General features: G+C 43.3%; 1 protein-coding gene across 3 annotated transcripts in view; it reads left to right on the top strand.

Moving 5' to 3' along the window:
• The window catches only part of ITGBL1 (integrin subunit beta like 1), a 287,462-nt gene that overhangs the window by 202,333 nt on the left and 59,662 nt on the right, over nt 1-25,467 (top strand). The window lies entirely within an intron of this gene.

Below are 25,467 nucleotides of genomic sequence, written 5' to 3'. Positions count from 1 at the left end.
CTTCTGACATGGCTTAGGACCAAGTTATTTGGGAGAGCTCTTTCTACGGCATGATCCCCAGCACACATTAAGGTCATCAAGAGAGGTCCGTCTTCATATACTGCCAGCTCCTCTGGCAGTGACCCAGCAATGGGTCTTCTCTATCGTTGCCCTGGGCTGTGGAATGAACTCCCTGTAGAATTCATGGTTTAACATCTTTACCAGCCTTTAAAAGAGCCCTTAAAAGGCATTTTTTTTAGCCAGGCTTTTAGTAATCTCTGAATGTTTTAAAAAATTTAATTCCTGTTTTAACAGTTTGATTTATTTTGTTTTTATTGTGTTTATTTTTGTGAACTACCTAGAGCCTTTGGAGTCAGGCAGTATATTAATCCTCTCTAATAAAACGCTTGGTGTCCGTCCGTGGACGGACACCAAGCGTGTGTCCGTGCCTCCCTGCCCTGTTCTGCGCCTGCGCGAAGCACAGGCCCAGAACAGGGCAAGGGAGACACGCTCGCCGGCACCTGGCAGCCATCTTGGGCGGCCAGAAGCGGCCGCCCCGAAGAAGCCGGAGAGGCGGCGGCGGGAAAGTGACCGAGGCGGCGGCAGAGCCGCCGCCTCAGCCAAAATAGATGGAGGCCGGGGGCGGAGCGGAGGCCATGTAACCTTAAAAAAAAATTTACTCCCGCGGCCGACGCCGCCGACCGCCCACCCTCCCTCCCAGCTGCCGAGTCCCCCTTACCCTGGCCAACTGCTGTCGGCCGTACACAGCCCTTAATTTAAGAGGCAGAGAGGAGCTCGCAAGCAGAGCTCCTCTCTGTGCAAAGCCTCTTGCCGAACTGCCGCTTTGGGTGCTTGCGTCCCTTGCGCCCAAAGCGGCAGTTCGGCAAGAGGCTTTGCACAGAGAGGAGCTCTGCTTGCGAGCTCCTCTCTGCCTCTTAAATTGAGGGCTGTGTACGGCCGACAGCAGTCGTCCAGGGTAAGGGGGACTCGGCAGCTGGGAGGGAGGGTGGGCGGTCGGCGGCGTCGGCCGCGGGAGTAAATTTTTTTTTAAGGTTACATGGCCTCCGCTCCGCCCCCGGTCTCCGTCTCCCCGGCCTGGCGGGGGCAAGTGCCTGGGCCGATTTGGCCCTTAAAGGTAGGGGGGGAATGGCGGAGGGAGGGGGAATGGCGGCGGGGGGCCAGGAGCGCCGTTACTAGCGCCCGTTATTCAACGGGCCAAAATTCACTTGTATAATAATAATACTGAAGAAAGAAACAGAGGGTTTAATACTGGCTGCACAAGAACAGGCACTAAGAACAAATGCAATAAGAGCAAAAGTAGAAAAATCAACAACAAACAGCAAGTGCTACCTTTGTAAAGAAGCAGATGAAATAGTGGACCACCTAATCAGCTGTTGTAAGAATATCGCACAGACTGACTACAAACAAAGGCATGACAAGGTAGCAGGGATGATACACTGGAACATCTGCAAAAAATACAAGCTACCTGTAGCCAAAAATTAGTGGGACCATAAAATTGAAAAGGTTGTAGAAAATGAAGATGCAAAAATATTATGGGACTTCCGACTACAAACAGACAAACATCTGCCACACAATACACCAGACACTATACACTATAACTGTAGTCAAGAAGAAAGAAAAACAAGTTAAAATAATTGACATAGCAATACCAGGGGATAGCAGAATAGAAGAAAAAGAAATAGAAAAAATCACCAAATACAAAGATCTACAAATGGAAATTGAAAGGCTGTGGCAGAAAAAGACCAAAATAATCCCAATGGTAATTGGTGCCCTAGGTGCAATTCAAAAAAAAACTTGAAGAGCACCTCAACACCATAGGGGCCACAGGAATCACCATCGGCCAATTACAAAAAGCAGCTTTACTGGGAAAAGCCTATATTCTGTGACGATATCTATAACAACTGACAATAAAATTCAGCCATCCCAGGTCCTTGGGAAGGACTCGATGTCTGGATAAAACAAACCAGTCAATAACACCTGTCTGACTGTGTAAACAAGAAATAAATAATAATAATAATATATTGGGCAGCAGCAATATAGGAAGATGCTAAAAGGCATCATCTCATACTGTGAGGTGGCAACAGAAAAACCTGCAGATTAGTGTGACAGCAATGTTAACACATGTATCTGAGCATATGGTGAGTGCTATTACCTACACAGACTACACAGGTAGTGGATTGGAGTAGTCTTGTAAAAGAATGTTAACCTTCATTATTTTGCAAAGGAGAGAATATTACGGAGATTTATTCTACCCATTCTATTAAATGTATTGAAGAATATTCTTGTACAAGTCTAGATTGGAGCATGAAGGATCTAGACAAATTGTGTTCCCATGGTTATGATTTTTGATTGATTGATTGATTGATTGATTAAGTCAAATCGGTGTTGACTCTTAGAGACCACATAGATAGATTCTCTCCAGGATGATCTGTCTTCAACTTGGTCTTTAAGGTCGCTCAGTGGTGCATTCACTGCTGTCATAATCAAGTCAATCCATCTGGCTGCTGGTTGTCCTCTTCTTCTCTTTCCTTCAACTTTCCCCAGCATTACAAAATAGGGGTGCGCGCGGAACCACTTTTCAGGATTCAGTTCTAATCTGAACCAAATTCAAACTGAACCGCGGGTCTGCGAACTGGTTCGGTCAATCTGACTGGTGGCTTGGTCTGTCCAATCAAACCAGGTTGACCCAGTTCGATCCGGTTTGAGGGGCTATGCTTGTAAGGGGGAATCCTGCCTTTAAACCTGCTAACTTTACCCTTTACCCCTGCTAACTAGCAAAGAGACACTTTTTAAAGTGGCGATTCTCTTATATTTAGCAGGGAGAGAACAACTGGCTCTATCCAACCTCAGCACAGCATCCCTCCAATGGCTGTTACTGGTATCTGCCTTATATTTCTTTTTAGATTATGAGCACTTTCGAGACAGGGGACCGTCTTATTTATGTATTATTGTTTTTTGATGTAAACCGCTTTGAGAACTTTGGTTGAAGAGCAGTATATAAATAACAGCAGTAGCAGTACTGGTAAATGGTTTCTAAGGTTGGCTGTGGGGCAATGGCAAGAGGGCACCTTATCGGCATCAGCAGTTCCTCTAAACCCTGATGCTCCCCCCAGCCATGTGGGCCACATGGTGGTGGTATGATTCTGGCCTCCATGCATGCAAGGAGATCAAAACCATGCCGCTGTGCTACTGGGATGAGTACCAGGGTTTAGAGGAGTTGTCATTGCCGCCACTGCTGTCGATAAGGTGCCCTCTCGCTGCCCCCTTCCTGGCCACACTTAGAAGCCTGTTAAAGGCAGGATTCCCCTTTGCTTGTAACAGATTCCCCTGAATGGATTCCCCTTTACAAGCATAGCCCCTCAAATAATCGAACCAGGCTGAACTGGTCCACAATGGACCAGGCCCAGTTCGGTTCGAACTTTCTCTGGCTACCTTTTTTAGTCTACTTTCCAGTAGGCTTATGAGATCACCCAGCATTCCGTGTGTGTGTGTGTGTGTCCCCATCCACTTCACAATGCATGGACCAGTGGGGACCAAATTGGGTACAGCTGTAAGGACACATAGGGACACCTCAACAGCATAGTTTGTGAAGATGTCATCCACCCCAATTCAGAATCGCGGGCACATAAACATTTGAGGGGCAAGTGGACTAACTTGTGAACCGCCTAACTGATTTGAACCAAATTTGCTAGACACATGGTAATTCTTCAATAGCATAGTTTGTGATGATGTCATCCACCCTGATCCAAGATAGCGGATATGTGAATGTTTTAGGTGCAAGTGGGCTAACTTGTGAAATGCCTAACCGATTTGAACCAAATTTGCTACAGCTGTAGTGAGTGACATACAGGGACACCTCAGTGGCATAGTTTATGATGATGCCACTCATCCCAATTCAAGTTGGTGGATGTGTAAACGTTTGAGGAGCAAGTGGGCTAACTTGTGATCTGCCTAACCAATCTGAACCAAATTTGGTACAGTTGTAGTGAGTGACACACAGGGAAACCTCAGTAGTGTTGTTTGTAATGATGCCATCTACCCCAGTTCAAGATGACAGATGTGTGAACGTTTGAGTCACAAGAGGGCTAAGTTGTAAACCACCTAACTAATTTGAACTGAATTTGCTACAGGTGTAGGGACATATAGGGATCGCTGAAAGGCATAGTTTGAAATGATGTCATCCACCCTGATTCAAGAAGGCAGAAACATGAACATATGAGGTGAAAGTGGGAACTGATTTGGACCAAATTTGGTACAGTTGTAGGGACACATAGAGACATCTCAAACACATAGTTTGTGATTATGTCACCCACCCTCATTCAAGATGGACACATGAACATTTGAGGCAAAAGTTGGCTAACTTGTGAACTGCCTAATTGATTCAGACCAAATTTAGTTCAGTTGTAGGGATAGGGAAAGGAAAGTAGGCAGATTAGTGCTTACTAGAACAACTTGTTTGAGGCCGGTTCGGTTCAAGTTCAAACCAGTTGAACCAGGCCGGTTCAAATCAAACCTGGCTCAATCTGAACCAGTTCTGAATACCCCTAATGCAACATCTGAGTGGACATTAATCTCATGCCCTCATGAGATAAACACCATGGACCATCAAATCTCCTTGCTTTTTGGAGCTCAGTTGGAGCTGCCACACCCATAATTATCCTGCAAACCAAAGGTTTTTTTGCTTTAATTGAATATAATTATAGAAGTCTTCTCTAATCTTATCAGACTAAACCAGAAACCCTTTCAGCAGTTATAACCACTCCTCCTTCGCAACCACTTCTCCCTAAGCAGCTCAGTGACAGTTGCTTTCCAACAGAGGGCTGCATCACTCTGAACAGTAAACAAACAGCGCAATATACATATGGTAACCTTTTACAGTTCCCTCTGAGGCCTAACCTTAACCTTTTTCTTCAAAAAGTACTTTGACAGGCTGACAAGGTTGATTTTCTGCAACATCCCTGTTTCTGTTCATAGAAAATCAAGTAGGATGTATGTGTATATGTTGGCTGATTTTAAAAAGCTGGAGAAGAAGGAACACTGAGATAAAAGACAACCATGAACAAGGAGAATGCTCTCTTGGCTCATGTACTCTATACATCTCCCCAACTGAGCATCTGGAGTAGGGTTGCCAGGTCCAGTTGGCGAAAAAAGTCAAAATCCATCCCCCCAATAGCTGAAATATTTGGCGCTATTCACCAAAAAAAGTCTCCAAAAAGTCTCTACTTTGCATAATAATTTGTATAAAATTTGCATGCCGATTGGTATAATATATGCATATTTTGCTTAAAATAGCATAATTTGAGAATAAATACAACTCACCACTGTGGAGAAGCTTATGACTAGGAGAGTTGTGTGTCTGCTCACTCTGCAGTCTAGGTGCTAAGTTCCCAAGGTCCCTGCTTCTTAACCTTAAATTCACCTCCTGGTTAGGTTTGCCACTAGCCCTTCACGCAAAAGCAAGTAGCAGGGTCATCACCACATGCCATCACACTTCGCTTTCTCCACAGTCGCTAGCCTTCTCTGGATCACAGGCAGAATTGCACTGGGACAGAGAGCTCAATCTCAGCCAGCCAGTCCCCACAAACTTGGCTCAAAGAGTTTGGGATTAAACCAATCTGAGTTCAAACCGAACTGGGCCCGGATTGAATCAAGCCAGCTTCGAACTCTACTGGTAAAGGGTAATCCAGTGAGGATTACCCTTTACTAGTAAAGGAGGGGAAGCAGGGGGCTTTCCTCAAAGTAGAGCTGGTGGGAGGGGATTACAAAAGTTCCTTAAAGGTGCCACTGCTGGCAGCTTCAGTGTCGACTGCAGGGGGCAGTTGCACCCCCACCGGCCTCCCCCTGAGTAGCTGGTTCAGGCCTTGTTGGGAGCTAGTTTGGGCCTCTGTGCAGGTGTTGAGGTCATTAAAATGGCCTCCATGCATGCACAGAGGCCATTTGCATGACTACCCTGTCCTACATCTGTGCCTAATATCAAAGTCTTATTGCTAAACCATCAGGAGATCTAAAGGCTTGGGCAGAAAAGGTAGGGTGTTCTACCTTTTTTTTTTTAAAATGAAGGCAAGGGGCACATTCCTTCACATGGGAGTGGATTGGAATGATGGTCCAAGGGGGGCTTCAGTTCCAGAAATGTTTGTAATTTTCTTCCATGAGAAAAGCCACTTATAGGTCTTCTTTGAATTTTTTTTGAAAATCCAAAAATTTATTAAAAATCAATGGCTTGATTTTTGAATCAACCTGCTTCAAATTCAATACACAGAGCCCTCCCACCCTGCCCTATATCTGCTACTGATATCAAAGCCCTGTGGCAAGCCATCCCAGTAATACACAAAGGAGGGATATAACCCCCACCCCCCACACACCTTCAGGGCTTCATGGTGGATAGCTGTAAGTGAGAACAGGCATGCACACAACACACAGGAGGCAAATGCAACAGCAGCATAACAGCAGAGGGCATGAGAAGACCCTCCTTTAGAGGCTCACAGCAGCAACCTGCCAGTGCCACAGAGCTCACACTGCATGAAGGAGTTCCCTGGTGCTGGCAGGCTCTGATAATGCCACTGCTGGGACGCTCCAGGAGAGCAGGATGGCCCAGCAGTAGCAAGCTCCTGCTGCTACTTTCCTGCCTGACTACACCGCACAGGAATAGAAACAGGAACAGGAACAGCTATGATTGGCAGGCAGGGCAAGCAGGAAGGCAAACTGTTAGTGGCAGTGTGCCCCACCCGTACACACCTCACCCCCACTGAACAGCTGATGGCCGGGGGGAGGGCTCCCTGTGGAGCATGGAGCCCTCTAATTGGCTGCTGGCACTGCTGCTTCAAAAAGGGACATTTTGAAATTGGCACAGCAGCGGGGAGGAAGCAAGAAAATTGTGGCATGGCCCAGATGCTAGACACCCCCTCCAACATGGAAATAGTCGGAGGGGGTTAAAAATAGTCCAGGATCCAGGTCAATAGTTGTCAGATGGCCACACTAATCTGGGGGTAGGGTTGGAAAGTTGGAGGTGGGATTGAAATTGGCCCATCAAAGTGACAGGCTTTTGTCAACAACAAGCCAAAAAGTGAGATGGAAGAGCACAAAATGGTCCTAGTGTCCAAACTCCTGCATGCAGGCTGAACTCTTGTATCTGAATAATGGTTGCCAGCACAAATGTTGCTTCTGTTAACAGAGAAAGATTCACACTATACTCTAAAACACGTATACAGCCAACTTTGACTCCACTTCTGGGAGACTCCAATAAGGGTTTGGCATCTAGTCCTTCTGGTACAGTAGGCACATCATTCAACATAGTAATTTCTGTCTGAGATATATGCTATGAAAGAAGTTCAGCTTGTTAACATTCTTAACAAGCATGAAATATTCAGCAATCTGATTGCCCAAGAACTCATGATTGCATCAACAGAATGCTCCTCTGCATCTTCTTAACATGGAGACACAGAACTGCAGAGCTCAGGCTTGGAAACCATGATAAAGGAGGCAAGAGCCTCCACTGAAATGTCCTAGGAAATCCAAAGTTCAGGTACCGGAAACAGTTAAAAATTCTATGTCCACTGCATTATTGTAGACCACATATCGTTCTTTATTCTGATCCATCAGATTCCAAATATTTTACACCAAATTCTTGGTGGTGCCTTGCCCAGAAAAGAAAGTGGTAGCATTGTTTATTCCATTTCACTAAAATTATAATGGGTTAACAGTAATAACTGTCATCTAACTTACTTAGCAACTAAGTCAGCATTTGTGCTGAACACTGTGCCCACATTTAATACAGAACTCAGCCTTTTTTGTTTTCTGTTGTTCCCCCCCCTCAGATGTTTATGATACACAGAATGTTCCAGAATATTCAGTTGCAAGCCATAGTGCTTGCACACAGCAACTGCCAAGATCAGTCTGTTCTCTTTGGTAAGCGGTCATGGTTTTTCTTATTTATCAATTCGGTTTTCCCTGGAAGTGGGACTGTGGTGAAAATTTGATGGCTTTGTAAAATATAGGTGGATAAGCAATGAAGAATGATTTTTCTTGCTGCAAATATGCTCTTCTGTTTGAATCAGACACAGGCCTAGAATCCTTTCATTTATCTGATACCGTGAAGGAGTATGTATGTGTACATTTTGACCTAATGCCACCCACCTGTTCTTCCTATCTATGGAATAATGTATATTTTAAAAACGAAATTTTCTTCATATTTTACAAAGAAAAATCAACCAAATTAAAGCAAAATTAAAGTAGTGAGTAGTGAAATGAGAGGTGAAATGACTTAGGAAAACATAGGATGGATTATGGCTCATGGACAACATTTTTTCCTTTTTGTTCTTATCCAGAAAATTCTACCCTTAAGGATAAAATCTAGATTTCTAAAGGCCATGTCATGTAACTATAAAATATTGTGTGAGTGTGTGTATGTTTGTAATTCTCTTCCATTTTTCTAGAGGGCTGAAAAAGTACACTGAAACATTTTCAGTGTTTACCAAATTATGTTTCACCATTCTCAAAATCCACTGACTACTTGGGGAGGCCTGACATTTGACCTGACTTTGCAAGCAAATAAAAATATAAGGCTACTCTTTCTTCTTATTCCTCAGCAAATTCCAACGTAACATTTTTTAATTTCCATAATAGCTTCTTTCAGGTGTACTTGTCAGTACATAATGCTATGGAGGCTTTACAGACAGGGCTGTTACCCCGAATCTCCAGAAGAGAGTGTGTGTGTTCACACACCAGCCAAACATACCCCAAAGTCCATTCAAGAGTCTTGGAAGCACTCCATACACAAATTGGGCTTTGTCTTATGAATTCTCGATGTATTTCTTATCTCGATGTATTTCTGGGTTTTTAAAATGCTGGTTTTAAGCGAGTTTTTCTGAAAACACTGGAAAAAACCGGGAGTGGCACTGACATAGAATCATTAACATGATAAGAGGGATACACTCTTTTAGGAATGGAGATATAGCCTTTAGAAACTCTCCCCCCCTCCCGCATTGGCTGGAAGGAAAACATGGAGGCATGTGACGTGAACTTGCACCAAAAGAAAACCTGAGAGCACAGGGGAGGATGCCGCGAGTGTAATTCGGAGTGGCTTCGCTCAACATTTACCCCGCGGCATGAAGCCATGTGTGAATAACTCCATGGAAAAGTTAAATAATTACCCTCCTCCTCCTCCTCCTCCTCCTCCTATCTTATGCTAGCTTATTTATCTATTTTCCCATACTTCAACTGAATTGGTCCTTAGGAAGGCTTACAAAAGTTCAGTTGCATAGCAAGGTTGATGGCAGCCCATCTCTTTATGGCAGGCCCTTACTGTTGCCATACCACCACCTCACAGATCTCCACTGGGCTCAGCTCAACTCTTGCCGCAACCATCACAGGGTTGCCAGCTGCCTGGCCTCTGTGGCCTCTGCCAAATGTTGCTACCACCGTGATGCAGTAGAAGATGTCACCTCTCAGTGCCTGTTTTACAGGGGATAACAGGGACTGGGTGGTGACATCATTATGGCACATTGTGCCTGGTGGCAGTATGTTTAGTAGGGGCTGCCAAGGCCAAGCAGCTGACTGTCCTGTGGCGGCAGCAGCAACAAATGGCAGGGCGAGCGGAGGCAGCAAATGGAGCCCTCAGCAAGGCCCATGGCAGCCTGGTAGGCCCTGTTCACAGAACAGGGGGGAACAGCAGTCAATATGCCCCTGCAAAAGTTATGACCAATATAGTGCTTGAAAGCACAAGTCACATAATTTATCCTAGAATGACTTTATGAACAGGATTAATTTAGGATAACTCTCATAACAAGGAGTTTTAGAGACTGTGATATCACTGTTCTGACTATAGATGCAGCTGTTTACTTTAAAGACATTGGTCAAAGTCCATATGTGCATGCTGTTCCCCAACCCCAACTTGTGTTTTAGATGCAAATTACATGCAAATTATGCAGAAATCTGCATAAAATATACAAAGCTGAATTAAGGAGCTCTCATCTCTTAACCTGGACATTTACCATTAATGGGAAATAAGTTCTTATTGATAAGCAAGGAATTGTAATTTGTAAATAGCGTTAGAGAACTCAAGAGGGAAGATTTCTTTATCTGCCCCAAGCTGCAGCAGAAGTGCACAGATAAGGGAGCACTGCTAATTAATTTTGTCTGGAAACATGGAGTTAAAGTTCTAAATAAAATGATTTATCTATCAGGGAGATAAATTAAGACCTCCATGCCTCATTGCTAGCTACATACAGGAAGGGAGAATAAGGCAGTCTCTCTCCACTAAGAGAATGAAACCTGAGACTATCAGTCTAACAGATGGGAATCAGAACAGAGAAAGCATGGTCAGAGGGGAAATGCCTTTACTGGCTATCTCTACCCCTAATGCCCCTTGTGGTCCATAGGGTTGCTGGTACCACAAGTAAATGCCATGCAGTAATTCATCAACACCCTTTCTCATAGCCTCAGGCACCAATCTATGACTCCCATTTTCTCTCGAAGAATCTGGAACCGGTCCCTTGGTAGCAGCTTGGTTAGCCAATATGCTATCATGTCTTTTGTCGGGCAGTACTTCAGCTTAACTAGCCCACTCTCTTGTGCCTCATAGTGGTGCTTTGCATCTATGTTTGTTCGAGACACAGTCTTTTCCATCAGAGAGAATTGGATGCACCTTGGGTTGTCCTCAGACATCTTTGGCTCATCCAATCCAAAGTCTAACAGTAAGTTGTGCAGCCATATGGCTTCTTGACATGCTTGGATAACTGATATGTACACTTCTTCTGTGGAAGAAAGCACAACAATTGACTGCTTCCAACTAGTCCAACTGATGGCTCTATCTTCATAAAAATATAGGTGTCTGCTTATGGACTTGTGATCAGTTCTGTCTTCAGCCCAGTCTATGTCCAGGTATCCCACTAGACTGGGGTTGCCGCTTGCTTGTGTCATGAGTTTCACATGCACTGTACCCTTAAGATATCTTCCCATTCTTTTGGCTGCAGTCCAGTCATTCTTGGTTAGTGCACTTACTTTTCTGCTCAGAATTCCCACTGCTGCAGCTCAGTCAGGCCTTGTAACTGTTGCTATATACAGAAGTTTCCTAATTGCTCTTCTGTATAGACTGTTGTCTTGCAATGGCTCACTGTCCTGATCCTGTTTCAGGAAGTTTGTCTCCATTGGTGTACTGACCTCTTTGGCTTCTGTCAGTTTCAGGCATTTTAGGAGATCCTTCGTCTTCTGTTTCTGATCGAGAAGGTAACTTTAATCCTCTTCTTTTTCTATTTGAATGCCAAGATAATAGGAAATGCTTCCTAGTTATTTCACTTCTACTTCTTTGTTCAGGTACTCCACAATCTCTTGACTGTCTTTTTTCCTTTCATAGCAAATAATCAAGCCATCAACATAAGTCAAAATGTAAATCCAAATCTGTCATTTTTAAATCTTGAATATAGGCAGGGGTCAGCCCTTTTCTTGCATGAACCCCTCCTTGACTAACATCTGGTTCAGCTTCTCAAGCCATAGATGCTTTTCTGGAGTTTGCATACAAGCCATGTAGATGTCTTCCTCTATTTCTCCATGTAGAAATGCAGTTTTCACATCTAGGTGATCAACTTGCATCTTACTTGCTGCTGCTATGCTGAGAAGTGTCCTTACTGAAGACTGAAGTTGGAAATGTCTCATTATAGTCTTCTCCATATTTCTGAGTATCTCTTTGCTTTTAATTTGGCTTTGTAGCACTAGATGTCTCCTTCTGCATTGTATTTGGTTTTGAAGACCCATTTGCATCCTACTGACTTTCTTCCAGCAGGTAGTTTCACAAGTGTCCAAGTTTTATTTTTGTGTAGAGATTCAATCTCTTCTTCTGCAGCATTTCTCTAACTTTTCGCTTCATGTGTTGGCAGTCTTTCAGTGTCTTCCCAGGGTTCCGGAGTCTCTTCCTTTTTGGCCATGTGCAACCTCTTTGTTAGATCTTAGTGAGCGTCTTGCTTCTGCTTCCCCTTCTAGTTCTGATTCACTGGTTGGCTCTAGGTTTATAAGAACTTATTCTGCTCTTGGTTCCTTTTCCATCTGGATCTCTGGTCCAATTTCTGGCACTTCACTTATGATTGGCCTTTGTCTTTCATCTAGGATTTGATTAATATGCTCAGTTAAATTCTTTCCTTCTCTGAGTTTCATATTACAGTCTTACAATCAGATCAACACTAGTATTAGTTGTCTATCTAGCATACTGTTTTAAAATCTCCCAATCTTCCTTAGCTATCCTGGTCTTTCTTAAATACACAATGATTGAGTCACTCACATGCAAGCAGATGTATCTATAGACTTTTCTGGTTTTGGCATTCCATGCTACTTGTTCTCCAGCTGCTTTAAGTCTGTCCTCTTGTAAGCTTTCCGATCCCTGAGTCTTGAGGAAGGACTCCATCCTGAATGACCATGTTTCAAAATTAAATCCATCCAGCCTTGGGATTGCTGCCTGTCCCTGTGCTGCAGTTTCCATGGCAAAAAGGTTCCCTGCCATTTCTCTGGAACTCCTTTCCAATCAAGCAGGCTGTGCACTCACCTACTGTGCTGCTTTGTCTGCTTTGTCTGGGTTTTCTGGGTTCACTGGTCCCATAACCCTGTTTGAGAGCTCAAGAGGGGAGATTTCTTTATCTGCCCCAGCTACAGTGGCACAGGAGCATTGCTAATTAATATTGTCTGGAAACATGGAGTTCTCAATAAAGTAGTTTATCTAGAAAATCCATCAGGGAGATAGATTAAGACCTACATGCCTTATTGCTAGCTACATACAGGAAGAGGAAAGGGAAAAGAAGAAAGTTTTTCTTTCAGATGAGACAATGAAACCTGAGACTATCAGTCTAACAAAGGGGAATCAGAGTAGAGAAAGCATGATCAGAGAGGGAATGCCCTTACTGGCTGTCTCTCCCCATTAATGCCTCTAGTGGTCAATAGGTTTGCTTGCTAGTGCTAAGAGTCGATATGTTTACTTTAATGGCATTGGTCAATGTCCACATTGTGCATGCTGTTCCGCAATCCCAACTTGTGTTTTAGATGCAAATTACATGCTTGGTATGCAAAATTTGTTTTCAGATTTCTGCAAATTATGCAGAAATCTGCATAAAATATACAAAACTGAATTAAGGAGCTCTCATCAATCCACATAAAATATACAAAACTGAATTAAGGAGCTCTCATCTCTTAACCTGAACATTTCCCATTAATGGGAAATAAGTTTTTATTGATAAGCAAGAGATTGTAATTTGTAAATAGTACTGTGGCTTAGCTCTTTTTAGAGGGAACATAGGAAACTACACTAACTAATAATGCCTCCTCTACAAGGCTACAGATTGTGATCCTTCTCAGCCATAACTGGAGATGTCAGGGATCGAACATGGGACCGTCTGCATGCAAAGCATGATCTCTATCACTCCCTAGAACCTCTGAGGAATTGCATATATCCAAACTGTATGCAGAGTATACCAATGGGAAAAGGCCACTGAAGGAACTGTCAAGCAGGTTTCGGAGCAGGACCTTTCTTTGGAAGTCCTAATTCTGGCTCACATGAGGGCTTCATAGCTCTTTTATGAAGAGGGGACATGGCTCAGTGGTAATACACATGCTTCAAGAATCTCAGGTGCTGTCTCTTTGCCTGAGACCTTGGAAAGTCCCTGCCAGTCACAGTAGACAAGAGTTGATTAGATGGGCCAATGCTCTGACAGTATAAGGCAGCTCCCTATGGAAGCTCAGCAAAGCTTGTTTTGGAGGCAGTGTGAAACCTTTTTGCTCTCACAGGCATGGAGAGATTTAGGCAGCAGTCCTATGCACAATTTCTTGGGGGTATGTCCAGTGCTCAGAGGGTCCTTTGGGGGAATGCACAGGACTGGACTGCACATTAATTAAAATATTTGAAGTGTCCTGTTTTAATCTGCGTTGTATGGTGTTTTAAGAACAATTTCACATGTGCTACTTAAAGGGCTTTTGAGCTACCTCCCTCTGTTGCCATACCTATGTGAAAGTCAGAAAAGCAGTTTTAAAAGGACTGCCTCAGGGTTTTTATTTGACTGATTGCCATGCAAGAGGGTGGATTTACAACTGTATTTTATCTGATGTGTATTTTTTAGTCCATCACTACCATTTTTTCCATGGAATTGTGTACATTTGAGAATGACCTTTTAAAATTACAGCCTTTATTCCTTGCATGCAAGTGTCCCCTTGGTCTCTATTAGGGATGTGCACACTGGCTCGATGTCGAGTCAGTTTAGTTCGATGGTTCGGGGTCGACTCTGGACCGAACACCCTCCAAATGTTTGGCGGGTTCACGAACATTTTTCTGGGAATTTTTTTTTAACCTTACTCCCTTCTGGGGAGTTGCTGGAGGTGGTAGTGGTGGGTCCATGGAGGTTACCCCTTCTGTGCCGGCTTTCTATATGCCCCCCTCCGGCTGGTCCAGCCAGTTCTTCAGCCAGTTTTTGGCCTTCTCCCCTCAGCGTGGTGGCCATTTTGGAGCCATGTGCCTGTGCGATTGGCCTCTGCATGGCCTCCAAAATGGCCGCTGCCCTGAGCAGGAAAGGCCGAAAACGGGCTGAAGAGTGGCCGAACAGTCCAGAGGGGGGAATATAGAAAGCCAGTGGTGGGGGAGGGGAACCTCCATGGACTCCCCACTGCCTCCAGCAACTCCCCCCCCCCGAAAAAACATTTGCGAGTCCCCCCTGGACTGGACTGAACCGGGGCAGGGGTTCAAGGGGGTGCTGGACCAAACTGGCCTGGTTGGAACCAAACTGGGCCAGCCGATTCCATGCACACCCCTAGTCTCTATGAACAGGTGCAAGCACAGCTCCATCAACCAATTCCTTCTTCCTTTCCATGACCATCTGATGCACAGCAATTTCCCATTCTGATCTTCAGCAAAGTTATATGGCATGGAGAAATTCTTTGTCAATTTCAGCAGTGCTGATTTATTTTACTCTTGCCTGTTTCTGAATTCAGAAACAGGTGAATTCAGGTGAAATTGACAAGTATGGGGAAAAACATTTTCAATTTCACTGATGCCTCAATTTTTAAAAGCTAAGCCTTGTTTAACTTTTAAGGTAGTACCAGCATGAAATTTGAAAAACAAAGCACTTTGGTGAAATTGACAAGGCTTTTCTCCTGACCATGTCAGTCTTACAGAGACCAAGAAGGGTGGTGGCGAAGAAGATGTTGTTGGAGCAGGTGAGCAGGTAATGCAGCCAGTAGGAGAAATTATACATGTAGACAAAAGCAGTTATACACTGTCTGCCTGTCACCAGCTACACCATGATAGGATTGCATCCATATCTAATCATAGGGTAGTATTGGCCAGTATCTTCATTAGGCCATTGGCAGAGTGTCTTCTCCCACAAGAGCTGAAAGTGGGTGTGGTAACATTTAAAGTAGAAAAAGCATAATATGTGAATGGTAGGGATACACATTACCTGAGCAGAGGAAGACTCCCAAGTGATCATTAAAGTGCTTTAAAATGTATGTGTAGTTTTGGCCTGACTACTGATGTTTTTGTAATCACAGATACAGTTTATTGCTAATAGTTCAATATTAATCATTTTAAGCATTTTATTAGTGGCAAGATAGGTATAGATTTTTAAAATTATTATTTAAGAAATGTACGCACACATAGAATTGCTGTTCGAGACTGGCTGAAAAGGTCATCTGAATTGTCACATTTAGGGCAAGCCTAGTCCAGGATGGACACTGGCAGTTATGACTGGAATTCTTCCTTGTAAAGTTCATGGGCCTTTAGTTGTGGCTGGGAGTATTGCTGTCAGCAAGAATTAAGTGCTGCTCTTGATGATGCAGCCGCTCTTCATGTTGCCTCTGCACGCAGGCTTTTTTAGCAAATCCAGGGCCAAAGCATTTGACAAAACTCTTAGGCTAAGCCTTTAAATATAAAAAGCCCCTCAGAAAATAACGCAGTAGATATATGTTGGCAACTTAAAGTGTTTTCTTGAATAAAGATTTCCTTCTGCAGCAAGCTAGTATTTATGACAGAGGAAGGAAGGAAGAGAAGATTTAACAGAATATACAGCAGGGTTTTTTTGTCATCAACTCACTGTCATTAGAATGTTGCCAGTATTATTTGTGTGTGTGCATGTGCATGCAGGGATGCAGTCTGTACATTTAAGAAAACTTAAACAAGTTTGAAAAATGAGGGATGGAATTGGGAAAAGAAAATCATCCGCAGTAAATAGAAAGGCCATTCACACAACCTTCTGTGGGGCCAGGGAGGGAGGGCAGGGGAGAAAGGCAGGAGAGCACCTACCTTCCCCCCAGACTATCCAGCAGTGATTGTTGCCGCATGGCTTGTGGGCCCACATGACCAGTTACTCAGCATTCTGGAGGCTGGGAAAATGTGTCCTGGCCTCCAGATATCCCACAATGCACCATGCGATTTGCATGGAGCATTGAGTGATTCCCCTGTGAGTCAGGCGCTCTTGGTGCCTGGCTCTGGGTATGCCCAGGCTTTATGCCACCTGAGTATTCCCACAACTGGGGGCTTGGATAATAAAAGATTGCAGATCTGTGCTTTGTGCAAAAACAACCCCAACACTATTTTCAGTTTTGCTTACGATTTTAATTCCAGCACTGTTTTTCTTTGAGTTTGTTTGGGGTATGCTGCTTATACCCAACGCATTTTACTTTAACCCAATTTCCTCCCAATCTGGCCCTGCCTATTGTCATCACACTGCACTCTCACATTATTCTGTGTTTGTGAGATTGCATTTGTTTGGGAGTGCTTCGGGGGCAGGGTTTCTTTGGCTTTTCCTGGAGCGATTTGTTTGGCACTTGCTTACCAAATAACTGAACCTCCATACCAGTATCCCAATCCTTATGCTCTGTGTTTTAAAATTATTATTCAATGGCTGCCTTGGGTGTTAGGGCGAGGAACTTCCCTTCCCTGGTAGGACAGGACATGGCAGTTATAAGTTTATTTGAAATTAACTTTTCAAACAACGAATCTACCACCTCAGTTATTCCTTGATCTATTTAATGACATTTTTCAGAGCCTGACTGTAAGAGTGTTCCCAAAGACCTAATCCTCCCTCCCACATGCCACTTATGTTTGCCAACATCATGCACATGTATCTGTTCATTTGCAGTCAGTGCAATGAGTTACAGAAAGAGTCTATAGGCTGGTTCACACAATGAATGTAATGTTCGTAAATGAAAATCTGTGCGTGCTCCCATGGTGCTTAAGAACATAAGAACAGTCCTGCTGGATCAAGCCCAAGGCCCATCCAGTCCAGCATCCTGTTCCACACAGTGGCCCACCAGATGCCACCCAAAGCCTACAGTCAGGAATTGCGGGCATGCCCTCTCTCCTGCTGTTACTCCCCTGCAACTGGTACTCGGAGGCATTCTGCCTTTGAGGATGGAGGTGGCCTATAGCCCTCCAACTAGTAGCTGATGATAGACCTCTCCTCCATGAAGTTATCCTAACCCCTCTTAAAGCCATCCAGGTTGTTGGCTGTCACCACAACTTGTGGCAGAGAATTCCAAAGGTCGGTTATGTGTTGTGTGGGAAAGTACTTCCGTTTGTTGGTCCTAAATTTCCTGGCAATCAATTTCATGGGATGACCCCTGGTTCTAGTGTTATGTGAAAGGGAGAAGAATTTCTCTCTATCCACTTTCTCTACACCATTCATGATTTTATAGACATCTATCATGTCTCTCCGCCGTCGTCTTTTTTTCTAAACTGAATAGCCCCAGGTGTTGTAGCCTTGCCTCAAAATGAAGGTGCTCTAGGTCCCTGATCATATTGGTTGCCCTCTTCTGCACTTTTTCCAGTTCTACAATGTCCTTTTTTAGATGTGGTGACCAGGATTGTATGCAGTACTCCAGGTGTGGCCACCCCATAGTTTTGCATAAGGGCATTATAATATTAGCAGTTTTATTTTCAATCCCTTTCCTAATGCTCCCTAGCATAGAATTTGCCTTTTTCACACCTGCCACACATTGAGTTGACACTTTCAACGAACTGTCCACCACGACCCCAAGACCCCTCTCATGGTCAGTCACCAACAGCTCAAATCCCATCAACGTATACTTGAAGTTGGGATTGTTCATCCCAATGTGCATCACTTTGCACTTGCCAAAAATGAACCGCATTTGCCATTTTGTCGCCCACTCACCCAGTTTGGAGAGATCCTTTTGGAGCTCCTCACAATCCATTTTCTATTTCACTACCTGAAAGAGTTTGGTATCATCTGCAAATTTGGCCACCTCACTGCTTACTCCTGCTTCTAGATAATTTATGAATAAATTAAAAAGCGCTGGTCCCAGTACAGATCCCTGGGGGACCCCACCTCTTACTTCCCTCTATTGTGAAAACTCTCCATTTATACCTACCCTCTGTTTCCTGTCGTCCAACCAGTTAGCAATCCACACATGTACTTGTCCCCTTATCCCATGACTGCTAAGTTTTCTCAGGAATCTTTGATAAGGAACTTTGTCGAAAGCTTTTTGGAAGTCCAGGTATACTATGTCAACTGGATCACTTCCACACACTCGTTGACACTCTCAAAGTACTCCAAAAGGTTTGTGAGGCAAGATTTACCTTTGCTGAAGCCATGCTGGTTCTCTCCCAGCAGGGCCTGTTCTTCTGTGTGCTTTACAGTTTTATCCTTGAGGATGCTTTCCATCAATTTGCCTGGAATGGATGCTAAGCTAACCGGCCTGTAATTTCCTGGATCGCCCCTGGATCCCCTTTTTGAAAATTGGTGTTACATTGGCTACTTTCCAGTCCTCCAGTACAGAGCCTGATGTATTGCCACCACTGGCCAGCTGGTGTGCAACAGGTAGTTTGGGATTCGCAGACAATAGGCTCAAACCAGTGTTGAATGCTAACAGAGGTTTTATTAAGCAAAGCTCACTAATAGTTTAAAGAGGATTACAGATGAAATGAAACTAAGTAATAAGTCAAAGAGAATAATAGAATAAAGAGAAGATTACAGATTAAAGAACAGTCATATGTACGTCCCCTGCTGGGGACCTTGTCCGTGAGAAGTCCACTCAAAACGGACGGAACGACCCTCAGTGCCCCTTCTGGTGTGCAATGTCGGCCATGGCTTCCTCGACCTACACAGAACTCCAAAAGTTAGGGTATCCGTATGCCTTTTTAATATCTTTGAACAGCCCTTGGAAAAGGCTGTAGGCCCCCTCCCCATCAATTGTATGCATATAAAGTTGGGCACGTCATTCCTTTCATCTAACAGGAAAGGAAGGGAGTGATAGGCCTCCTTATCAGCAAGTGTGTGATTGAGTGCCAAGTGTATTCCCACCATGGGCACAGCCCAATTCATCTTCCCTAGATTTTTTGGGAAGCACTATCCGTGTGTTGGGCAAAGCCTCTGATCCTTCCTAATTATTTTGGGAAATATTGCCAGGGTCTAGCTATATTACTTGGCCAGATATAAACATTTAGTCTGCACCTGGTCTGTGAAAGGCAGGGTCATTCATAGTTCATGCCTTCCAGGAAAAGCCCAAGGAGAAAGGCCTAGAATTGATCCTAAGCAATATATGCGAAATGTATAACTATAAGCAATATATCATGTGTAGAGAGCAGAAATGGATTACACCACTAAACTCCTCGCCAATCTTCTGCAGTGCCACTACAACCGATTGCAGGGATAAGTTATAAATTTTAGCAAGGAGACTGGAAATTTCACATTTGAATTATTTGAGGACTCTTGGATGGATGCCATCTGGCCCTGGCAATTTGCTAGTTTTCAGTTTTTCCAGACAGTTTAAAACATCATCTCTTGTCACTTCTATCTGACTCTGTTCTTTAGCCTCAATTCCCAAAAAGTCTGGTTCAGGAACAGGTATATGCTCAGTATCCTCTGCTGTGAAGACGGACACAAAGAACTCATTTAACTTCTCTGCAACCTCCATATCCTCTTTAATAATCCTTTTCATTCTCTCATTGTCTAACTACCTCCCTGGCAGATTTCCTGCATCTGATGTATTTAAAGAAGTTATTCCCCTTGATGCTTTTAGCTAAATGTTCCCCAAACTCTCTTTTTGCCTCTCTTTTTCTCACCTTGCATTTCTTTTGCCAGAGTTTGTGTTCCTTTCTGTTCTCTTCATTTGGACAAGCCTTCCTATTTCTGAAGGAAATCTTCTTCCCTTTTATGGCTTCCTTGATGTTACCTATTAGTCTTCCTTGATGTTACCTGGACTTAGTGGTACCTTTTCTCCTTTTGGATATACAATCTAACTGGGCTTCTAGTACTGTGGTTTTGAGTAAACTCCATGCATTCTGGAGCAAAGTGACTCTCCTGATTTTCCCTTTCAGCTTTCTTTTTACCATACTCCTCATTTTGGAGAAGTTTCCTCTTCTGAAATTCAAAGTGTCTGTGTTAGATTTCTTTGGTGATTCTCTCCCCACATGTATGCTGAACCAGATATTGCCCAGCTCCTGTTGGCTATTCCCCAGGCATCATTTTATTCCCCAGGCTTGTCATGTGAACTCAAGATTTCCCAGTGATCTCAGCTTGGTGCAATGCCAAACCAACATACATAACATACAGCTGAACTTGGCTTGTCAGTGTCAGCTTAATGTGGATTTGGTGTGGCATCAAGCTGAGAAATCCTGAGTTTACATGATACACTCCATGGGAGCACGTGAGGAGTGAGAATCTCTGATTTCCATCTACCTGACATTATAGCCATATGAATCAGCCTTATATGTGTGAATTTGGTGACTATTATTTTTATTTCTACTTGTTATTGGTTAAATAGCAGCTGAGTTTTGTATCTTTTTTAATGATGTAGGATATGGAGTCCCTTTGTCTTATCGGTCTGCAATGTGGCAGGTCTGATCACTCAAAATGGACCCTAGAATAACTCCAAATTTCATTCAAGTAGGCTGGAAAATAGCAACTTTATCAGCAGAAGAATTGCAGGTTATTCTGCCATTGAAACCAATGAGGAATAAATGAACAAGCAAAACCAATTCATTTTCTGACAGGCCAAATTCAATTTAAACAAATGAATATCAACATGAATGAGGCTTTTAGCAATGAAAATTAATGGAGAAATAAAATAACACACACACACACACCACATACCCCTAATAAATCTCCTTGATGAACATTCTTCATGGGCAGACTGTGTGTATGTATATGTTGATGTATGTGTATAAGGCATACACATTTGTATGTATGTGAACTGTGTAAGAATATGAAGGTGCTGCATACAAAGCGTGTTCCAGAAAACAAACCCCACCTTTTGTTCATCACTTTCCATGGGTTTTCACTGGTGCTTATGTTGTACACACATACAGTTGTTCACACATTATGTTCAGTCACATTAAGTGCACTTCCTATGTGCACAATACATTTGAAGGGCCTGTACCCAGGTGCACTTTTAAAATAAAAACATGTACAGTCATTCACACAAAAACATGAACAGGTGTATAGAATGCACATGCAAGATAATGTCTGAATGTGGCTCTAGTACAAGCCCTGTCTAGTATGTGATGCTTACGACTTGGTTCATAGAAGATGGAATTTTACTTATTAACATTTCAACCTGGGTGGTAGGCAATGCATTTAATTTTGGGTGATAATCATGGGGATGGTATCATTAATCAACAAGTCAGACACACAGTGTGACATCATCTGTTGCCATGGATCCTGTACTCAACAGTCTGTAATTGCCAAGTAATATTCATGGTTGCTGTGCAGGCAAATCACTGCTTATTGTTGTTTCATAATTATACAGTTTATAATTTTGGCCATTACTTCCAAGAGCAGAGTGCCTTATGGTTTAAGCTCTCAACAGACACACTTGTCTTGCAACCCATGATAGAAGAACAAAAAAATCTTTTGGAAATATACTGGTAATGAACAACAAGTTAAAACAGGAAATGAACAAGGTTAACATTTTGGTGATTAAACTTCCACAAAGCATTTGACATTTTCTAGTAAATTAATCTGCAAATTACATCTCTCTCTGTGGAATTAATGCTATGACTCATTACATGGAAGCTCATGTAAAAAAACAAGGAAGCAGTCAATCCTGTATATGGCAAGGTAATCAAGTGAATTAAACTGCAGATGACTCACGAGCAACAGACTTTTCCAACAGTGCCCTTGCCTGCCACATGCAAACTACCTGTTGTTTTAATCATCTAATCACTGCCCTGGTGTCAATCTATTTTACTACGTTGGTTCATTTCCCAGTTGACATTGCATTTGACATTGCTTTGAGAAAAAAAGAAAGATGTTTACTGACAGTTGTCAGTATGATTCAGGAGCTATGTTGTTTGAGTCACATCGATTTCATATTTCTGCAGCACATGGCAGTGTACCATCATTTTTATTTGTAGATGTTCCCTGATAGGCCTTTAAAACATATTGCTTCCTGTTACTGAAAGCATCTTGGAAGAAAAGAGTGTTTTGGAGAGTGAGAGCAGAAATGAACAAATAAGGGTGAGGAGTACCTGGGAAGATCTGAGATTGAATCCTTTGCATACTTTCTTTTTGCTATTAATTGTTTATTGAAGAGTTTTAATAAACCAAACACTCCATGTTGTGCATAATACAGTCATCCTCCTGCAAAAAGGGAAAAAAGAGATAAACATAAATTAATAACTAAATAAAGCAATGTAAATAATTAAATAAGATATATTAAGAATCATAATAAGAAAAACAGTTATTCCACGAGTTAAGCATTGATTGTGTGAGTGTGTACCCAAATAAGTCCAAAAGTGTTTCCATAGTTCCATAAATTTGCACGATTTACCTGTCTTCCTGAAGGCAACTTCCTCTCTGGCTGCAAGCTCTATTGTGTCTGTCATCCAGTTGTGGACCAACTGGGCTTTTGGACTGCAAGATTAGTTGGTCCAAAATTAAACTGCAGAATTTATTTCTTTGCGACCAATAGTGCTATCCCAATCTATTCCCTTTGAGCTACTGAGAAATCTGTAATCTAGGGATGTGAACGGAACTGGCCAGGCCAGTTTGGCCAGAATCCAGACCAGATTCGAACGGACTCAGCACAGTCTTGGGTCCAGGTCCAGTCCTGTTCAGTCATTGAACTGGGCTGAACCAGTTCGCGGCGGGGGATACTTGTAAAGGGGAGTTTGGTGCGGGTTCCCCTTTACAAGTAAAGGACATCCCCTATACTAAGGTGGCCGAGTGAGATAAAGGGTACTGTTACCTTTAATTTAGAGGTGGGAGGGGTGGCGAGGGCTCCTCCAACCCCCCTGCTGGCCTCCCAAATGACAGCCCGCATGTGCAGAGCCATTTTTGTGACCTCTGTGCAGGCACAGAGGCCATTTGCATCACCACGTGATTTGTGTGGTAATACAAATGGCATCTGCACATGCGCAGAGGCCTGAACTGGGCTGCAGCTGGCCCAGGCTGTTATTTGGGAGGCCGGTAGGGTGGGGGAGTTGAAGGAGCTCCAACTGCCGCCAATATCTTTGCCACCACAGCTGCCATCATGGCCACATTTGCCATCCCCGCCATCCCTGCCACCTCTAAATTAAAGGTAACAGCACCCTTTCTCTACCCCCCCCCATGAGTATAGATAATGAATGCCCTCTTGTAGTAAAGGAGAATTCTTGCTGGATTCCCCTTTAAAAATATACCCCCTAATCTGGTTCTTGGAACTGCGGCTGGTCCATTTGGGGGGGCTTTTGGGGCTGGGCTGGTTCAAACTCGGACTGTCCGAACTGGGCTAGTTCAATTTGAACCATGGTTCAAATTGAGCCAGTTCACACATCCTTGCTGTAATTTGATAAATCAGACACTTTTTGTCACTGAAGTCTGGGACTTACCTCTGAGTTAATACTCATAGGATCATACTACAGTTGGTGGCAGAAGTGCAAGAAACTATTTGTAATTTTTCAGTGTTATTTCTGAAGGAAGCTCCCAACAACGTCCGCTTTCTTCTCCACCTTTGATTCCAGCTGAAGAGACAGAAGACTCTAATAAGTGGGTGGGATGAAGGAAAGGACAACTTGACTAAGTTTTAAAGCACACTGTACCTTTGAAGCACAAGCAACATCTGTCTTTGTTTTTGTTCCTGTCTTTTTCAGCCTGCTCTTCACTTTCTGTGTCTTTATTTTCCAGACTGGCCACTCTATAATATGCCACTTGTGTCATCAGCAGAGATGACTTTCTCAGGTTTACAGATATTTTTTATTCTTTCCCACCTGGGTACCTCTGCACAGGGCATTGAGGTGAGGCTTTATGGCTTTATAAAGCCACACAGTGCTTAGCATAAGTAACACAGCCACCCAGAGCTAGGGATGTGCTTGAATCAATTTTTGCAATTTGATTTGAGGTTGAATCAAATCAGCCAGATTCAATTTGAACTAAAATCTGCAAACTCAAATCTGATCAGATTCTATTCAGTTCAGATTTGAATTATTTTGACCAACTTCTAAAGGTCCAGGTGGCACCAGTAGGGGTGGTGGGTAGAGCCCCATGGGTGACACTTACCACTCAAATTTCAAGGCGGTGGGCACTCAGTTGATCTTAAAAAAAAAAAAAAAAGTTTTAGTGATTTTGTATGTTTCTGTCATAGGGAATAGTGAGGATTCATAGCAGCCCTAACCATAGCCCTAACCTAGATCCCCAGCATTCTTTTTTTTTAAGCTAAGCTCTAGCCCTTGTAGAAGTGGAGTTATGGAGCATGTGTGGTCACTATTTTTGAAGTGTTTAGACTTCTTAGTGTGTAATGACTTTTCCTCAATGAATCCCTATGAGGATTCATAACACACCAAAGAGTCTAAACCAAAATTCCTTAAAAATGAACTTAGTACTTCATTGCCTTGTGGGGGGGATTAGTGGCACCCCGTGTGCCAACCACCCTCCCCCCAACTTGAAAGCTATTAGGGTACTCAGTTCATTTTTTAGGAATTTTTGAAGTGTTTAGACTCGTTCATGTGCACTGAATCCTCCTAGGGATTCATTATGAGGGAAAGTCATAAACACTTCAAAAATAGTGACTGCACATTTTGCTTTTAATGAAAGCTGGGAATCAGGAGGAATGAATAAGGGAAACCTGAAACTCAAATTGATTCAAATTGAATCTGGGGAGATTTGATTCGAGTTCGAATTGGCCAAGGGTAACTGGGCAGATTCATTTCTAGGTCGAATCACTCAAATCGACCGATACTATCGACCATAGTATCCTTCTGGAGCGTCTGAGGGGGTTGGGGGTGGGAGGCGCTGCTTTGCGATGGTTCCACTCCTATTTCTTGGGCAGATTCCAGATGGTGTCTCTCAGGGACTGTTGTTTTTCAAAAACTGAACTTCGGTACAGTGTCCCTCAGGGCTCCGTATTGTCTCCAATGTTGTTTAACAACTACATGAAACCTCTGGGAGAGATCATCAGGAGATTTGGTGCGGGGTGTTATCAGTATGCTGATGACACCCAAATCTATTTCTCCATGTCACCGTCATCAGGAGAAGGCATAACCTCCCTAAATGCCTGCCTGGAGGCAGT

Source organism: Hemicordylus capensis, chromosome 3 (genome assembly GCF_027244095.1).
Source record: "Hemicordylus capensis ecotype Gifberg chromosome 3, rHemCap1.1.pri, whole genome shotgun sequence".
In the NCBI taxonomy this organism is placed as follows: Eukaryota; Metazoa; Chordata; class Lepidosauria; order Squamata; family Cordylidae; genus Hemicordylus; species Hemicordylus capensis.
This window is presented reverse-complemented; position numbering and strand designations above follow the sequence as displayed.